Source organism: Pseudophryne corroboree, chromosome 11 (assembly GCF_028390025.1).
Source record: "Pseudophryne corroboree isolate aPseCor3 chromosome 11, aPseCor3.hap2, whole genome shotgun sequence".
Classification (NCBI taxonomy): domain Eukaryota; kingdom Metazoa; phylum Chordata; class Amphibia; order Anura; family Myobatrachidae; genus Pseudophryne; species Pseudophryne corroboree.
In genome coordinates this window covers 35,460,614-35,475,377 of record NC_086454.1, presented here as the reverse complement: position 1 = coordinate 35,475,377, position 14,764 = coordinate 35,460,614, and the positions used below count along the sequence as shown (strand labels likewise).

The 14,764-nt window shown below is 49.1% G+C and overlaps 1 long non-coding RNA gene across 2 annotated transcripts in view; it reads left to right on the top strand.

Moving 5' to 3' along the window:
• The first annotated feature begins 7,257 nt into the window (after positions 1–7,257).
• LOC134970404 (uncharacterized) overlaps positions 7,258–14,764 on the top strand; it is a 458,298-nt gene continuing 450,791 nt past the window's right edge. Inside the window, exon 1 of one of the 2 annotated variants that reach the window (XR_010189769.1) lies at positions 7,258–7,326. This is a non-coding gene — a long non-coding RNA (uncharacterized LOC134970404). Of the gene's footprint in view, positions 7,327–8,506; positions 8,703–14,764 lie in introns of those variants that run through there. The other variant, XR_010189771.1, reaches the window with a different exon arrangement.

Genomic DNA, 14,764 nt, shown 5'->3' with positions numbered 1-14,764 from the left:
TGTGGCGTCATGACATCACCGTTGCGCTCCCAGTAACCCTGACAAACTGGGAGGCGCCGTCATGCTGCCAAGCACCATGGTCTTGTTACTTTGTGGCGCATTATAATTGTGGTAATGACGGTCACAGGTGCAAAGTGTGTGGCAGGTGGAACGGAGTACCCGCTGCCATATTCTTAAGGGTTTTCCGTACCCCAGCGTGCGCGCATACTTGCACCAATGAATGCGTTATGATAATTAGGCCCACTAGATGGTGCTGTTCTGTTGCTACTCATAGCCGACAATCCTGATTGCACAGCTGAACCGGCAATCGTGGCTTCTACTCATCTCTAACGTGTCCCATAGAACATTTGCACAAATTGGAAAGAAGTGTTCTTTATAAATAGGCCATATCTTCGCTTTGAGGCTGACTCGCCGTTCTCCCCAGGATGAGAGCATATACTTTATTAAATATCCCTCATAAAACCTGCTTAATCAAATTAAAATTCTTTATTTAAAATGTGTGCTATATCTAGCAGCACTATTAGATTATATTAAGATGTTTGAATAGTAATTACCAGCCAGGAGCCTGGGAATGCAGAATATTGGTGGATACGATGCTTTTGGCTCGAAACACAGCTAGAAACACAACTTACTGCGCTCCGTCTTTTGCCAACAACATGAAATGAGACAAATGGCAGATTAAATTTATTGAGCTCCTATTGTCGTCTATCAGATCCCGTTAGCAATGTAAAAAGAACATTAATCTCAGCGTGAATTCTTGTTAGATAAAACACACATTTATTTCCTTCTCCCAAACTGAACGTCTCGCACGATGCACAGAACTTTCCTGGCTCCGTAGTCTTCTGAACTGTTAAGTGAACAAATCTTTTTATTCCTCGGATATACGCCGATAATGTAAAGGCGCCACTTAGGTCCTCATTGATACAATAGAGCGCCCCGGGTTCCGTGCTTTGATGCAGAGAATTATCTCGCTGCTAAAATAAGACTTGTTTCATGGAATGATTGAAGTGTCAGATTTCCCTTCATGGGATAAATATTTAGACAATGAGACGGTATTAGGTGATTTATGTATTAAATGTTTCTAAATGAGAATTAAGCAGCTGAAAATATTATATTGTCAGGAAAATATTAAACAATCCTGGTAATTACAGTCATTACAGATATAACTATGTTGCTGGCAGATCACCTGGGATTTCTCCAGTTACAGCTTGTATTTATTTACTATGTGGCTGTCGCATGTAGGAGGTAAGGAGAGACCGGGAATGGCTTTAGTTACGGGGAACGCCAAGTAGGAATCGTGCCTTCAAGATATCAGTTTTACAATTGATTAGGTGCTGCCATGTCTCGTTAGAGTAAGTGGTATTAAGCTATATGCGCTAAAAGCAGATATGACCCATAACCACTAGAGGGCACTATAACATGGCAAGTTCAGGCCTGACATAGAAGGGAAATATACACATATAGGGCCTAATTCTGTATTGGAAGTAAAGCAAAAAAGAGCAAATAACTTTGCACCTTGGCAATGGGGGTAGCAGTTCTTCGCTGCGGTGCGAACGGGTCTGGAATGCGCATGGATACGTAGAAAGCGGTCGAAGATTGACAGAAGGAAGGCGTTCCGGGGTGCCACCTGTCCGTTGGCGGCCGTTTTCGGGGAGTGGTAAGGAAAACGCAGGCGTGTCCAGGCAAACGGAGGGCGGATGTCTGACGTCAAAGCCGGGAGGAACGTCGCTGGATCCATCGCACAGGGTAAGTAGATCCGGCCTTACTCCTAGGTTGCTGGAAACTTTTTTAGCTTAGCAGGGCTGCACAAGCGATCGCAGCCCAGCTAAGCTAAAATACACTCCCCCATAGGCGGGGATTAGTTGATCGCACCAGCAGCAAAAAGTGGCTGGCTGCGATCATCTCGGAATGACCCCCAATACTATGCTGCACTGCAGGTGGGACAAATGTAACATGTGCAGAGAGAGATGCACGTCCAAATTCAAATCTAAATTGCTGTGTAAAAATAAAGCTGTCCAGTATTTGTGGGCTACATGCAAAAGTATGAAGTATTTACCCTGCATGCAAAAAAAAAAAGCAAAATGATAAACGTATTTGCACCCCTTGCATGGCAACATGGTTTGTCGGTGCGCAGAGTTAATTGCTCTTTTTTGCTTTACACGCAATTCAGAATCAGCCCATATGAGTATAGTGGGGGATAATTCAATTGTTGTTAGCGCCGGCAGCCAGCAGAGCTATTCAATTGTAGCTCTGTTCGGACGTGATCAGCTGTTGGTGCTAGCATTTCAGGTGGCTTCCCCTGGGGGTGGTAAGCTGAAATGCGCAAAAAGTGACCCGTTGGAGATCTCAAATGGGACTTTTCACATTGCGCCCTTTAGTTTGGCCGAGTATAGCCACTTTATACAGTTAAACCCGACTTCTCTGGGTGCGATTAGTGCCCAATTGAATTGCGCCCTGAAATCTCCTTTCACTTTAGATGGGAGATCAGGTTCACAAAACAATTTAATTACCCCATATCCTCTCTCCCTGCAATCTCCTGATCTCCTCACAGGTGAAATAACAAATGAAGAGGCGAGTGGATGAAGATGTTATGTAACGTTTAGAAGAAACTGAGATATTTACGGATAAAGATAAATAATTAGAACTTAAGAATTGGACTTAGCACTTGTATCCACAAAATATAGAATATCAGTAAATGCCAACATTTAAAATGACATTGCGCCTAATTCAGACCTGATCGTAGCAGCATATTTGTTAGTAGATGGGCAAAACCATGTGCACTGCAGGGGGGGGCAGATATAACATGTGCAGAGAGAGTTAGATTTGGGTGGGTTATTTTGTTTCTGTGCAGGGTAAATATTGGTTGCTTTATTTTTACACTGCAATTTAGATTTCAGTTTGAACACACCCCACCCAAATCTAACTCTCTCTGCACATGTTATATCTGCCCCCCCTGTAGTACACATGGGCCCTCATTCCGAGTTGATCGCTCGCTAGCTGCTTTCAGCAGCAGTGCGAACGCTAGGCCGCCGCCCTCTGGGAGTGTATCTTAGCCATACTTGCCTACTCTCCCGGAATGGCCGGGAGGCTCCCGAAAATCGGGCGGCCGTCCCGGCCCCCCGGAAGAGCAGGCAAGTCTCCCGATTTGATGGGTCCCCACGTGCCCATCTGCCCACTTTGTGTGTAAAGTGGGCGGTCCGGGCAGTCGATGACGCGATTCTTGCTGAATCGCATCATCATAGCCACGCCCCCTGCAGTGTAATACCAGTGATCGGGGCATTACAGAGCGGGGGCGTGGCTTAAAGGAGCTGTCACCATAACCCCGCCCCCTTTCCACCCCCGTCCTGCCTCCGGCCCACCCCCTCCATTCGTCAGAGTGCTCCCCAGCCCGCCTGTTGAGCCGACCTGGCTGCTCTCTCCCGCAGAAAGCAGCCAGAATGTCGGTAAGTATGATCTTAGCTTAGCAGAAGTGCGAACGAAAGGTTAGCAGAACTGCTTGAAAAAAATTTCATGCAGTTTCTGAGCAGCTCCAAACCTACTCCTACCTTGCGATCACTCAGTTTAGTTCCTGCTTTGACGTCACAAACACGCCCTGCGTTCGGCCAGCCACTCCCCCGTTTCCCCAGGCACGCCTGCGTTTTTACCTGTCACGCCTGCGTTTTTTAGCACACTCCCTGAAAACGCTCAGTTACCAACCAGAAACACCCACTTCCTGTCAATCACTCACCGATCAACAGAGTGACAGAAAAGCGTTGTTCGCCCTTGTGTAAAACTGCATAGTTTTGTGTGAAAGTACTTTGCGCGTGCGTACTGCGGCCCGCACGTATGCGCAGAAATGCCGCTTTTTCAACTAATCGCCGCACTGTGACCGAAAGCAGCTAGCGATCAACTCGGAATGAGGGCCATGGTTTTGCCAACTGCTAACAAATTTGCTGCTGCGATCAACTCTGAATTAGGCCCAATTGTTACTAATATCCCTAGGTCATAACTGGTGTGATATGATTTACTGCATTTGGCGTGCCAGCGGACAAAAGGCAGATAGTGGAATCCCTATGCTCAGCCGTAAGAATGCTTACCCTAGCTCCCTAACCCTCCCCCATAGCCTAACCCGAACCCTCCCCGGTGGTGCATAAACCTAACCCCCTTCCCCGCAACCTAACCCTCCCCAGGGGCTCAGTACCTAACCCTAACCCCCCCTCCCCGCAGCCTAACCCTACCCCTCCATTCTTGCAACCTAACCCTCCTCACGTAGCTTAAACCTACTGTAGGAGTAGCTGGCTTACTTACGGTTGTCGGCGGTAAGGATTGTGATGTCAGAGTTCCGGCACCGACATTCTGGCCGCGTGTCAGGATTCCAGTATTGGGATTTAGAGCGCCAACATCCAGACCGTTGGCATCCTGACCGCATACTGTTATAACACCTTCATCCATTTAAAAAAAAAAAAAAAATTGTTACACGACAACTTCATTGACTCTCTTCTTCACTTATCACAACCATAGGTGTGCGCAGGGGGGGTGCCTGGTGCGCACAGGCCCCCCCCATAATGTCCAGCACTCCGATCTCACATGCCTGATGCAGCGATCGCCAAGCAGGCTTATTACTGTCCCCTCTGTGCTGCACCCTTTCAGGACTGCATTACTGACCGGATGCCTGGGTTAATCAAGGGTGCCACAAACTCCCGACTCCACCTCCATGTACAAAAACAGCATTATGTGACGTGATGATGTCATGCTGCTCGCACGCCCAACCGTCACACCCAGTGCCGTTTCTAGCGCACTTCGTGGGTCTTTTTCTCCTCTCCTCCCTCTTCCCGAGCGCTCCTGCTCGGGGGGCGGAGTTTCACGGAATGACGCGTTTGCGTCGTGATGTCACGACGCAAACGCGTCATTCCGCGAAACTCCGCCCCCCTGAGCAGGAGCGCTCGGGAAGAGGGAGGAGAGAAGATAAGCGTGGAAGGAGGAGGCGGCCGGCGGACGTGAGGCGGCCGGACCTGAAGAGCGGGAACATGAAAGTATAATCTCTCTCCCTCTTCCTTCCCCCCCACTTGACACCTGCATGCCGCACTGTGAAAAATGGGGATACCTGTCTGCCGCACTATATAAAATGGGGATACCTGTCTGCCGCACTATATAAAATGGGGATACCTGCCTGCCGCACTATGTAAAATGGGGATACCTGCCTGCCACACTATATAAAATGGAGATACTTGTCTGCCGCACTATGTAAAATGTGGATACCTGTCTGCTGCACTGTGTAAAATGGGGATACCTGTTTGCCGCACTGTGAAAAATGGGGGCACCTGCCTGCCGTACTGTGTAAAATGGGGGCACCTGCCTGCCATACTGTGTAAAATGGGGGCACCTGCCTGCCGCACTATGTAAAATGGGGACACCTGCCTGCCGCACTATGTAAAATGGGGACACCTGCCTGCCGCACTATGTAAAATGGGGATACCTGTCTGCCGCACTATGTAAAATGGGGACACCTGCCTGCCGCACTGTGAAAAATGGGGCACCTGCCTGCCGCACTGTGAAAAATGGGGCACCTGCCTGCGTACTGTGTAAAATGGGGGCACCTGCCTGCGTACTGTGTAAAATGGGGGCACCTGCCTGCGTACTGTGTAAAATGGGGGCACCTGCCTGCGTACTGTGTAAAATGGGGGCACCTGCCTGCGTACTGTGTAAAATGGGGGCACCTGCCTGCGTACTGTGTAAAATGGGGGCACCTGCCTGCGTACTGTGTAAAATGGGGGCACCTGCCTGCGTACTGTGAAAAATGGGGCACCTGCCTGCGTACTGTGTAAAATGGGGGCACCTGCCTGCGTACTGTGTAAAATGGGGGCACCTGCCTGCGTACTGTGTAAAATGGGGGCACCTGCCTGCGTACTGTGTAAAATGGGGGCACCTGCCTGCGTACTGTGTAAAATGGGGGCACCTGCCTGTGTACTGTGTAAAATGGGGGCACCTGCCTGCCGTACTGTGTAAAATGGGGACACCTGCCTGCCGCGCTGTGTAAAATTGGGACGCCTGCCTGCCGCACTGTGTTTAAATTGGGACGCCTGCCTGCCGCACTGTGTTTAAATTGGGACACTTGCCTGCTGTAATGTGTAAAATGGGGACTTTTTATTTTTATTTTTTCCCCCCTGTGGTGGGCGTGATGATATCAGATGAGGCCATGCCCACTTTAATGAGACCACACCCATTTTAATCAGGCCACACACCCTTGTCGGGAGCGCGCGCGCCTTCGGCGAACGCATGCATTTTCTTTTTATAGCTATATGGGGGGAGGGGGACGCAGGTTTTTTTTTTTTATAGCAAGGGGGGGGGGGGGGGCGCATTTTCAAATCTCGCACTGGGAGCCAAATTGTCTAGAAACAGCCCTGGTCACACCCACCACATGCCCACCTCTTTCCTTCTATGCTATGCCAAAGCCAGCCACTGATGAGGAGCAGCATGCAGCCAGCGTTCCTCTTAGGAAGACAAATTCAGTACTAGCAGACGGCCGGCAGCAGCATTGACACGTCACTCATTTTTCCAGCAGCAGCAGTACTAGTCTGCAACAGTCAGTGTCAGTGAGTGACTGACTTGTAAGTAAGCTGCTGCAGCTTGCAGGGGAAAGTGAGGGGGAGCCAGACCAGGCTGAGGAGGAGCAGTGTAATTGCAGTGAGTGCCATCAGGGGTGTTTGTTTGGTGCACACCACAACATCTGACAATGCATCTGCATTATTAGGATTGGTACAAGGGTGGATATTTTATATTGCGTTGACCATCAATAGATGGTACTAGACGTGCCCAAAAGGCGGTGCTAGACACACCCCTCCAATGGTGCACCCCCTAATAAAATGTGCTGCGCACGCCTATGATCACAACATGTAGATCAGTCAGACGATAACTGCTGAATCCCCCTAATGATTAATGATTATTTCATACATTGCCCAGTGTGTCAGTCTTCCACAGCTGCTCTCTCCTGTGAGATTCAGGCTTTCTGCTTTACTCATTTAAATCTGCCTTTAATATATAAACATCATGTTTTAATAGACTGCAAGAAAAAAAAGTGCGCTCTGCGCCATACAGTAGCACCTGTGCTTCCATATTGTTGTCTGTCTGTATTGTCTGTATCTTAGAACTATGCAGTGACACTGGGGAACAGGGAACAGGTATGAGAGGTCAGACAGAGATGTGCACAGGTGGGAGGAATAGGGGAAATCAGAGCAAGCTCCCTGTTCCCTCAGTCACATGACTACATCTCCCCTGATGTGCCACCTGTATTCTGGGTGAGGGGCTGTCTGATTTTCTGCCCTGTGGACACAGACTGGGAACACAAAGGTAAGAGGTGACTGTCAGTTATGTCACCTAGCACATTATTTACACAGATACTTGCAGAAACAGTTACACATTGGGAGGAATTCAATTGTTTGAAAAGTCAGTTGGGTGTTCGTTTTTTCTCCTGTGTATTAGATAGGAAAAAACAGACACTCAACTGACTTTTCAAACAATTGAATACCCCCCTTTCTCTTTTATACATGGTTATTTGTGAAATGACTCTGCCCATTCTACTGATGTCATGTTACTGTAAATCCACAGACTGTTAGTGGTACAACGGTCTGGTCATAATAGTAATTTTATAGTCAAAATACTTTACTGCAAATTGGGGAGGAGGGTATTTTTTATTATAGAACATCTTTTACTAACATTTAACTTGTATTTCCTTTGTAACAAACCAATTTACACAAACACACCCTCAAGCCAGCTGACTGTATGTTTCCCAATGCTGAGGCAGCCAACCAATGACGTGCTTCCTCTCATAGTCACAGTTTACAAACACTAGATAATGTCTGTTTGATTCATTTTACCCCATGCTCATATGCTCCCTCTAGTGCAGAGCTTCTTAAATCTGGTCCAGGGACACACTAACAGCATCATCGATTCCGCTCATTCCGAACCCATACATATATGTATGTATCTGCTGTAAACGTATATATGTGCATACCTCCCAACATGACCCTCTCCAGGAGGGACACAATGCTCTGCTCCTGGACTTTTCTCTTAACTTATGATAATGGATAAGAAAGGTGTTTCAGCACAGGTGATGGCAATCATACAGTAAGAGGGAAAGTCCAGGAGCAGAGCATTGTGTCCCTCCTGGAGAGGGTTGTGTTGGGAGGTATGTATGTGTATATATAATACATACACACACAGCAGGTATGTGTGTGTGTCATACTTGCCTACCTGACCCTCTCCATGAGGGAGAAAATGCTCTGTTCCTGGACTTTCCTGGTAATGTATGATTGCCATCACCTGTGGTGAGCTAGTTAATTGATAAGAAAGGTGTTTCACCACAGGTGATGGCAATCATACATTACCAGGAAAGTCCAGGAACAGAGCATTTTCTCCCTCATGGAGAGGGTCAGGTAGGCAAGTATGGTGTGTGTGTGTATGTATATATATATATATATATGTGTTTAACAATAAACTCCTTGCATGGGAACAGCATGAGGAGCAGCAACAGCGTTGGAAAGTGGACGAGGGGCAGAGGTCACAGCTGCAGCTGTGTGTACGCACAGCAAGGACGGACCCACTGTTTGCGGGTGTTTGAAGAGGGGACGGGGCTAAATTGCGGGCAAGCTTCTCACACTGGCTAATGCCACACAGCTGAATCCAGCAGAGGAAGGAGGGTGAGCACATATCACTCCAGATGACAGGTGAGCTGCCATCCCTTCCTCCTAAGTCTAGCACGCAGCGGCAGACCTCCTCTTCCGGACGGCCGGGACCTCCTCTCCTGCATTGTACATGAGTTAGTGACACATGGGAGGGGGTGGGTCCCCTTATTCCGGGAGACAGGAAAAGCCTCCTGGAGGGTTGCCACCAAATCCTGAAGAATCCAGGAGAGGTGGTAACCCTACTAACAGTGCATGGTTTTCCATATTTCCTTTCTGGAGCACACATTGTCAAAAATCCACAGGTGGTTTTAATTATGTCACTTGTTATTCTGCGAGGAGACCTGGAAAACATGCACTGTTAGTGTATCCTTTGGACTGGATTTAAATAGCGCTGGTGACTGATGTCTTCCTAGAGTACTGCTGTTTGCAACAGACAGGGGAGAACTAACCACAATTGTTAGATCTACAAAATATATCTGCACTTCCGCTAAAACTCTTCTTAAACCAGTGAAACTATGGCAGGCATTCCCAACCTCCGTCCTCAAGGCAATTGCGCTGCAGGTTTTTGTGATGGCTATGCTTCAGCACAGATGGTTGAAACAAAGTAACAGAGGTACTAATTAAGTCACCTGGGCTCAAGCCTGGATATCCTTAAAACCTGGGCTGTTAGTGTGCCTTGAGGACCAACCGAGGTTGAGAATGCCTGAACCATGGGATCCCATCACCTGAAAACTCCACATTTAAGGTATTCCTCACCCCGGGTCCAATTCACAGGGGCGCCGAGAGGGGGTTTGGGTACTGCTTCCCCCACCACCCACAGCAGCTGCATTCTATGATCCTAACAATCCTTCATTGTCGGCAGCAATGTTTCTACAATAGTACAAACTGCCTTGAGAATGGATTAAATGGTGATGTGATAAGGTGATTTCGATGTGAACAGCCCCTCTTGGCACGCCAGGTCCCCTGAGAATCTTCTAGCGCTTGGCATTTTAGACACACGGGAAGACTGTGCTGATTAATTTGATATGACATTTGTATATCTGTGTGCGAAGGAGTCTCTGAATCTGCACATGAAGTACTACAGTGTAGCTGCCGCAGATTTTATCCAATACAAGTTCTGTTCTGCTCCGTATACAGACTCGGTCACACACAATAAGCAAGTGTCATATCAAATTAATCGCCATAGGGGGTAATTCCAAGTTGATCGCAGCAGGAATTTTGATAGCAGTTGGGCAAAACCATGTGCACTGCAGGGGAGGCAGATATAACATGTGCAGAGAGAGTTAGATTTGGGTGTGGTGTGTTCAATCTGCAATCTAATTTGCATTGTAAAAATAAAGCAGCCAGTATTTACCCTGCACAGAAACGAAATAACCCACCAAAATCTAACTGTCTCTGCAAATGTTATATCTGCGCGCCCCCCCCTGCAGTGCACATGGTTTTGGCCAATTGCTAAAAAATTTCCTGCTGCGACCAACTTGGAATTACCCCCATAGTCTCCTGGTGCATCCTAGTCGCAACTGTGTTGCATCTAAGATGCATTTTCAACAAAAAGAGACACCCAACATTGGCAGCGCTTCATAGGACCTGACAGCTCACTCACATCAGGCTTCTCACGCTGCGCAGTGTATCGTAGATGTATGAGGACGCATATGTAAATGCATATCTTTAAGGGTTAAGGAATCGCACAGTTTTACTAGTTTTCTGGGGGGAATGATTTAATTAAACGCTAGTTTTATCATTTAATGCTTCTTTAATATTTCGCAAGTTCTCTCACCTTTCATATGAAGCCTAGATCCTATCACTGGCCCTCATTCCGAGTTGACCGCTCGCTAGCTGCTTTTAGCAGCAGTGCACACGCTAGGCCGCAGCCCTCTAGGAGTGTATCTTAGCTTAGCAGAAGTGCGAACGAAAGGTTAGCAGAACTGCTCATAAAAATTTTCAAGCAGTTCTGAGCAGCTCCAAACCTACTCTTACCTTGCGATCACCTCAGTCAGTTTAGTTCCTGCTTTGACGTCACAAAAACGCCCTGTGTTCGGCCAGCCACTCCCCCGTTTCCCCAGACACGCCTGCGTTTTTGCCTGTCACGCCTGCGTTTTTTAGCACACTCCCGGAAAGCGTCCAGTTACCACCCAGAAACGCCCCTGTCAATCACACACCGATCAGCAGAGCGACTGAAAAGCGTTGTTTGCCCTTGTGTAAAACTGCATAGTTTTGTGTTAAAGTACTTCGCGCGTGCGTACTGCGGCCCGTACGCATGCGCAGAACAGCCGACTCTTAGCCTGATCGCTGTGCTTTGAAAAACTGCAGCGAGCAATCGACTCGGAATGAGGGCCATAGTAAGGGCCCACTTTGGTGTATTCTGCTGCTGTGGCACTTCTACGCCTGGATGTAATGAAGTCAGAGTTGGCCGGAGGTGCGGGCTCCTGGCCGAATTTTAACTTTTTATTTTTTAAAGCCGCAATCCTTTACAAGGCATGGTTTAGATAAATGTTAAGTGAAATCTGATCCACTTCAAAAATAAACTCACACCTTAGTAAATATACCCCCTCAATGGGGGTCATTCCGACCCGATCGCTCGCTGCAGTTTGTCGCAGCGCAGCGATCGGGTCGGAACTGGCGCATGGCAGCTTTCATTGCCCAGCAATCGCCTCTGAGACAGAGGCGGTAGCTGGGTGGGATGGGGGCTGAACGGCGGCATTAAGCCGCCGTTTAGGGGGAGCGGTCTGGCCAACACAGGAGTGGCTGGACCGTTGGGGGGGCGGGCCGCGGCGGCTGCTTGACGTTTCACACAGCCGCTGCGGCCAGCGGCTGCGACAAACAACTCCCGGCCGGCCGCAGGAGCTGCACTGGCCGGGAGTTACTCCACAGATACGAAGGCATCGCCGCTGTGCAATGCTTTTGTATTTGTGCGGGGAGAGGGGGGGCGGCGGACTGACATGCGCGGCGGATTAGCCCTGTGCTGGGCGTCCCCCCGCATGTCAGGGAAGATGATTGTAGGTGTGCTAAATTTAGCACAGCTACGATCACCTCAGAATGACCCACACTGTGCATAAGATGGCCCAAGGTAAACTCAAAAGAGGCCTAATCGCTGCCCTTATGATCCTAGACTTGAGAGGGGCTCATTTGCACTCACCACGCTGTCGGTATGCCGGCGGTCAGGATTCCGGCGCCGGTATGCTGGTCGGCGGGAGCCCAGCCGCCGGCATACCCTACTACACCCTGATTAGACCCCCATCACCTTATGCACCCCATATTGGCTGCAACTCTGTATTGTACTGATTGTCTGTACTGCACCTTGCACATTACTCTCTTTCTCTAACGTCCTAGTGGATGCTGGGAACTCCGTAAGGACCATGGGGAATAGCGGGCTCCGAAGGAGGCTGGGCACTCTAGAAAGATCTTAGACTACCTGGTGTGCACTGGCTCCTCCCACTATGACCCTCCTCCAAGCCTCAGTTAGATTTCGTGCCCGGCCGAGGTTGGATGCACACTAGGGGCTCTCCTGAGCTCTTAGAAAGTTATAGTCTTAGAATTTGTTTTTTTCAGTGAGACCTGCTGGCAACAGGCTCACTGCAGCGAGGGACTAAGGGGAGAAGAAGCGAACTCGCCTGCTTGCAGCCGGATTGGGCTTCTTAGGCTACTGGACACCATTAGCTCCAGAGGGATCGACCGCAGGCCCAGCCTTGATGTTCGGTCCCGGAGCCGCGCCGCCGTCCCCCTTACAGAGCCAGAAGCAGGAAGATGGTCCGGAAAATCGGCGGCATGAAGACGTCCTGTCTTCACCAAGGTAGCGCACAGCACTGCAGCTGTGCGCCATTGCTCCTCATACACACTTCACACTCCGGTCACTGAGGGTGCAGAGCGCTGGGGGGGGGCGCTCTGAGGCAGCAATAAAAACACCTTGGCTGGCTAAAATACCTCAATATATAGCCCCTGGGGCTATATATGAGGTAAATACCCCTGCCAGAATCCCAAAATAAGCGGGAGAATAGGCCGCGAAAAAGGGGCGGAGCCTATCTCCTCAGCACACTGGCGCCATTTTTCCCTCACAGCTCGGCTGGAAGGAAGCTCCCTGGCTCTTCCCTGCATTTCTACAATACAGTAAGAGGGAAAAAGAGAGGGGGGGCACTAAATTGGCATTGTATACAGTATAAGCAGCTATTAGGGACATAACTCAGTTAGTCCCTGTATATATATATAGCGCTCTGGTGTGTGCTGGCATACTCTTACTCTGTCCCCCCAAAGGGCTTTTGTGGGTCCTGTCCTCTATTTGAGCATTCCCTGTGTGTGTGGAGTGTGTCGGTACGGCTGTGTCGACATGTTTGAGGAGGATAATGATGTGGAGGGGGAGCAGATGCCTTTAGCAGAGATGTCACCCCCTGCGGGGCAGACACCTGAGTGGATGGTATTATGGCAAGAAATGAGTGCACGTATAGACTCCTTACATAAAAAATTTGACGACATGCCGACTGTGGGACAGCCGAGTCTTCAGCTCGTGCCGGTCCAAGGGTCTCAAAAGTCATCAGGGGCTCTAAAACGCCCGTTATCTCAGGTGGCACAAGTAGATGTCGACACGGATACTGACGCCAGTGTCGACGACGATGAGTCAAATTTAATGCCCGTTAAGGCCATTCGCTGCATGATTGAGGCAATGAAAGAGGTGTTAAATATTTCTGATTTACATCCAGGTACCACAAAAAAGGGTATTATGTTTGGGGAGAAAAAACTACCTGTAGTTTTTCCCCCGTCAGATGAATTAAATGAAGTGTGTGAAGAAGCGTGGGCTTCCCCTGATAAGAAATTGGTGATTCCTAAGAAATTACTAATGGCGTTCCCTTTCCCGCCAGAGGATAGGTTACGTTGGGAAACACCCCCGAGGGTGGATAAAGCGCTCACACGTTTGTCAAAAAAGGTGGCACTACCGTCCCAGGATACGGCCACCCTTAAGGAACCTGCTGATAGAAGGCAGGAGGCGATCCTGAAGTCTGTATATACACACTCAGGCATTATACTCAGACCAGCAATTGCGTCAGCTTGGATGTGCAGTGCTGCCGCTGCATGGTCAGATAACCTGTCAGAAAATATTGACACACTAGACAGAGACACGATCCTGTTAACAATTGACCATATAAAAGACTCAGTCTTATACATGAGAGATGCACAGAGGGAAATCTGCCGGCTGGCATCTAAAGTAAGTGCACTATCTATCTCTGCTAGGAGATGCTTATGGACTCGCCAGTGGACTGGAGATGCAGATTCCAAAAGGCACATGGAAGTTTTGCCTTATAAAGGGGAGGAATTATTTGGGGATGGTCTCTCCGACCTAGTTTCCACAGCAACGTCTGGGAAGTCAGCATTTTTACCCCATGTCCCCTCGCAGCCTAAGAAGGCGCCATTTTATCAGGTTCAGTCCTTTCGATCCCAGAAAAACAAGCGGGGAAAAGGAGGGTCTTTTCTGTCAAGAGGCAGAGGCAGGGGAAAAAGGCTGCAGCAAACAGCAGGTTCCCAGGAACAAAAGTCCTCCCCCGCTTCCTCTTCCAAGTCCGCCGCATGACGGTGGGGCTTCACAAGCGGAGCCGGGTACGGTGGGGGCCCGCCTCAGGAATTTCAGCGATCAGTGGGTTCGCTCACAGGTGGATCCCTGGATCCTTCAAATAGTATCTCAAGGATACAGGCTGGAATTCGAGGCGATTCCACCCCGCCGTTTCCTAAAATCCGCCTTGCCGATTGCTCCCTCAGACAGGGAGGCAGTGCTAGCGGCAATTCACAAGCTGTATTCCCAGCAGGTGATAATCAAGGTACCCCTACTCCAACAAGGCCGGGGTTACTATTCCACACTATTTGTGGTACCGAAACCGGACGGTTCGGTGAGACCCATTCTAAATTTGGATTCTGAATATCCCAAAGTCACAGCTGGTCCCCACGACACGTCTAATGTTCCTGGGAATGATTCTGGACACGGCCCAGAAAAAAGTGTTTCTCCCGGAGGAGAAAGCCAGGGAGTTGTCTTCTCTAGTCAGAGACCTCCTAAAACCAAAACAGGTATCGGTGCATCACTGCACGCGAGTCCTGGGAAAGATGGTAGCTTCCTACGAAGCAAT